General features: G+C 37.3%; 1 pseudogene; it reads left to right on the top strand.

The window, feature by feature from the left end:
• Window positions 1-3459: 3459 nt before the first annotated feature.
• On the top strand, window positions 3460-4052 carry LOC116636406 (annotated as a pseudogene).
• The last annotated feature ends 900 nt before the right edge of the window (window positions 4053-4952 follow it).

Here is a 4952-nt window from a genome sequence, read left to right as displayed (position 1 = left end):
AAATACACCATAGGACTGCCTTGATACACAATTTCCATTTAAAGATGCTGAAATTGCAGTGTACTGAGATGTTAAGTGTGGTGGATAAAATTACACATAGAATGAATATTACAAATTAAAATTGAGTTCCATAAGAATTCAAAATCAAACATAGCAATAAAATATGTATAGTTACTTAAATGAAATGTTTAATGTTTAATCTCATACCTTAAAAAAGAGCCTATACAATGGGGAAAAGACAGTCTCTTCAACAAACAGTGCTGGGAAAACTGGACAGCTACATGCAAAAGAATGAAACCGGACCACTTCCTTACACCATACACAAAAATAAACTCAAAATGAGTTAAAGATTTAAATGTGAAACCTGAAACCATAAAACTCCTAGTAGAAAACATAGGCAATAATTTCTTTGACATCAGCCATAAAAAAATTTTTAGATGTATCTTAGGCAAGAGAAACAAAAGCAAAATTAAAGTATTGGGACTACACGAAAATGAAAAGTTTTTGCACAGTGAAGAAAACCATCAACAAAATGAAAATGGGAGAAAATATTTGCAAATGATATATCCAATAAGAAGTTAATAACTAAAATATATAAAGAACTTATGCAAGTTTGCAATACCAAAAATCAAATAATCTGATTAAAAATGGGCAGAGGATCCAAATAGACATTTTTCCCAAGAAGACATACAGATGGACAACAGGCACATGAAAAGATGCTCAATATCACTAATCATCAGGGAAATGAAAATCAAAACCACAATGAGTTATCACTTTACACCAATCAGAATGCCTAAAATCAAAAGCTAAAGAAATAACAAGTGTTGGTGAGAATGTGGAGAAAAAGGAATCTTCATGTGCTGTTGGTGGGAATGCTAATTGATGCAGCCACTGTAGAAAACAGTATGGAGATTCCTCAAAAAATTAAAATAGAATTGCCATACAAACCAGTAATTCCACTACTGGCTGTTTACCACACACACACACACACACACACACTAATTCAAAAAGATATATGCAGCCTTAGGTTTATTGCAGCATTATTTACAATGGTCAAGATATGAAAACAACCTAAGTGTCCATGGCTGGATGAATGGATAAATAATATTACCTATATCTATGTCTATATCTATATCTATCTCTATCCCCCCACACACACACACAAAGGAATACTACTCAGGCATAAAAAAGAAGGAAATCTTGCCATTTGGGACAACATGGATAGACTTTGAGAGTATCATGCTAATTGAAATAAGTAAGACAGAGAAAGACAAATACCAATGATTTCACTTATATGTGGAATCCAAAAACAAGACAAACAAAACCAAACAAAACTAGTAGATATAGAGAACAGATTGGTGGTTATGAAAGGGGAGGGATTTTGGGGGCTGAGTGAAAAGGGTAAAGGGGGTCGATTATATGGTGACAAATGGTAATGACTTACTGTGATAGCATTTCATTACATAATGCATGCAAATATCAAATTATTGTGTGGTACACTTGAAACTAATATGTTATATACTAATTTTGCCTAAAAAAGAGCTTAAAAATTCTTTGTTTCCTATTGCTGCTGTTAGAAATTACCATGCAACACAAATGTGTTCTCCTACACTTCTGGAGTTCAGAAATCTTAAAGCAATTTCACTGGGCTAATGGCAAAGCTATACTTGGATATGAAAATATTATATAATATAGGTCTAAGAGTATATTCAATAATTCTCTGAGACCTTGATTCTGGCTCTTACTATTACACTTCAAACTGTACTATTATTACCAATAAGTATCAATAATCCAATGTCTGTTGCTTTCTCTAAAGAAGCTTTCTGAGACAGTCCTCAGTTGAAAAATTTTATCTCTACTTTTTTTTCAGTCGCTTATTGTTAAATGTTAGTGCTCATCCTTTTTCAATTGAACATTTAACAGATATCTGAAATATTTACAGATTCTGTCCTTTGAGGAGCATGTAGATGGGTGTGTTTTACAGATGATGTTATAATTATTGTATGTTTATGAGAGTTCCTGTGGTGTTAAAAACAAGACAATATATAAAAAGGCATGTACGGACTACTCATGTTAATATGACAAGAAACAATGATTAAGATCAATTTAGAGTTGTCTACCATAAGACAAGACAAAATGTACATTTTCCTTTTTACTTACTTTACATGATATTCAGAAGAGTAGTTAGAGTTTCAACCAAAATCATTAATATTGAAGCTGCAGGATCGTTACTTAAGCTGCACTGTTTTATTTATGAAATAGATCATTGTTTCAAAAATCTCATTTCAGAAGACTAGTCCAACCCTATTTACAGTGACTACTACTCTGACTAAATAATTATAATTTATATTATAATTAAAATGTTCAGATTGGTTTTATTCTCTGCTAGATTGTAATGAAGCTTTATGGGTAGCTATAATTAACCTCCACTGATATTAATCATGCACATTTAGGGATCTTGAAATTGCTGATCATACAGTTCTCTTAAAGATGCATGGGGCAGTGCGGATTAAAGAGTATACACAGCAGGGCTTGCAGCCATAGTCTATGTAGTGAGCAAAAATAGATAGTTGCTAGAAGTGACATGCAGAGGTCATTCAGTTCATGTTCATTATAAATTATTTCATTTTCTGCCTGTTGGGTATATGAAAGCCATATATGTCACATTTTCTCCAAAGTAGCTCAGGCTCTCGGTAGCTCAAGCTACCTGGCTAATCTGTAAAAGGTGAATGACACTGTTCAATTTTCTATCAGTGACTTTCATCCTCTCCAAGGTTAGCCAAAGAGATCCAGCAAGATTCTGTTCCAGAAGAGAACTTAATAGGAGCTAAATCTTTATGCAGTGTCTTTATGTTTGAAATGTCAGGGCAAATGCACATCCATCTCTCCTTTCTCTTCCATTACTCCCTTTGTTACAATCCACTCCTAAAGTGCTTTCTTTCTTTGGTTCTAATAAGGCCCTGATTTTGTGTTTACTAACATCAAGAACAGAAGCACAATAGGAAATGTGGGTGCATAGTTCAGCAGTAAAACTACTGCTTAAAATATAACAGCATTACGCAGAGAAAGGGGAACCCTCTTACACTGCTGGTGGGAATGCAAACTAGTACAGCCACTCTAAAAAACAGTATGGAGGTTCCTCAAAAAGTTAAAAGTAGAACTACCCTACAACCCAGCAATTGCACTACCAGATATTTACCCAAAGGATACGAACATAGTGATCCTAAGGGTCACCTGCACCCCAATGTTTATAGCAGCAATGCCCATAATAGCCAAACCATGGAAAGAGCCCAGATGTCCACTGACAGATGAATGGATAAAGAAGATGTGATATATATATGTACACACACACACACACACACACACACACATAATGGAATATTACTCAGCCATCAAAAATAATGAAATCTGAGTCCTTGGGCTGCTGGGCAGAGCAAGTGCCAGGCCTCCCTCCTGCCAATGGGGCCTTTCCTCTCCTCGAGTTCTTATCCTCCCAGCCGTTCAGGGATATGGCACCCAGAAACCAGGTTTGATGATGTCATGAGAAGACTCTTGTCTTTGGAAATGGCCAACCAGAAAGAGAAACTAAAAATCAAGCAAGAGCAGTTGACGAACAAGATTGTGGCAAACCCTGAGGACACTAGCTCCCTGGAGGCTCGAATTGTTGCCTTGACTGTCAAGATTAGCAATTATGAAGAACATATGCAGAAACATTGAAAGGACAAAGCCCACAAGCACTATCTGCTGATGAGCATCGACCAGAGGAAAAAGATGCTCAAAAACCTCCATTAAGACCAACTACGGTGTCTTTGAGAAAACATGCAAGGAGCTGGGGATTGAGTACACCTTTCCCCCTCTGTATCACCGGAAAGGCCATCAACGCTGCGCAACCAAGAAGGCCCTGTGCATTCGGGTTTTCCAGGAGGTACAAAAGTTCAAGAAGCAAAAAAAGGGCCTTAAAAGCCAGAGTAGCAGCAGCCCGAAAACAAGGCCAGAAGAACCCAGAGAGCCCTTCTAAATCTGGAACAGAGGCAATCAAAGAAAACCAATAAACTTTATTAGACTTAAAAAAAAAAAGAATGAAATCTTGCCATTTTCAATGACATGGATGGAACTAGAGGGGATTATGCTAAGCGAAATAAGTCAATCAGAGAAAGACAATTATCATATGATCTCACTGATATGTGGAATTTAAGAAACAAAACAGAGGATCATAGGGGAAGGGAAGGAAAAATAAAATAAGGTCAGATCAGAGAGGGAGACAAACCATAAAAGACTTTTAACTATAGGAAACAAACTGAAGGCTGCTGGAGGGGAGGTGAGTGGGGGGATGGGGTAATTGGGTCATGGCATTAAGGAGGGCACTTGATGTAATGAACACTGGGTGTTCTATGCAACTGATGAATCCCTAAACTCTACCACTGAAACTAATAATACACTATATGTTAATTAATTCAATTTAAATAAAATAAAATTTTTAAAAAAGAACAAGAAAAAATATAACCGCATTATGTTTTAGAATTGGCCTAAGAACCTGGATTACACACTTTTTTTAGTTATGGAAATGTGGAATTTATTTTTTTTTATGTTTAGTTAGCCCACATACCTGGCCTGCTTCTGGGGGCATACCCTTTGGGAAGCCTTCTTGGACGCTCAAGAACCCTGTCCTTTGGGTTTCTATGCCCCCTGGACTTCCCTGGCTGTCTCCAGTTGAACAGTTTCTGGAGGGCAGGGTCCAGATCCTATTTATCTCTGTATTCCCGAAGCCCTGTCACCTACACTCAGTAGGAGCTCAGTCAATGTTCAGAGAACTGAGCCTGCTGGGGTCCCTTCTACCTGAGGGGAAGACAGAGTTGGATCTGTTGATAAGAGGTGCCCCTGGGCTGAAGAAACCAAAGGGCAGCTGGGGTCAGAACACCGCCCAGGACTGCTGGGCATCTCGGCAGAGTGGC

The sequence above is a fragment of the Phoca vitulina genome, unplaced genomic scaffold (assembly GCF_004348235.1).
Source record: "Phoca vitulina isolate PV1807 unplaced genomic scaffold, GSC_HSeal_1.0 scaffold1, whole genome shotgun sequence".
NCBI classification, from domain to species: Eukaryota; Metazoa; Chordata; class Mammalia; order Carnivora; family Phocidae; genus Phoca; species Phoca vitulina.
The sequence above is the reverse complement of the archived record's forward strand: the minus strand, read 5'-3'. Positions and strand labels throughout refer to the sequence as shown.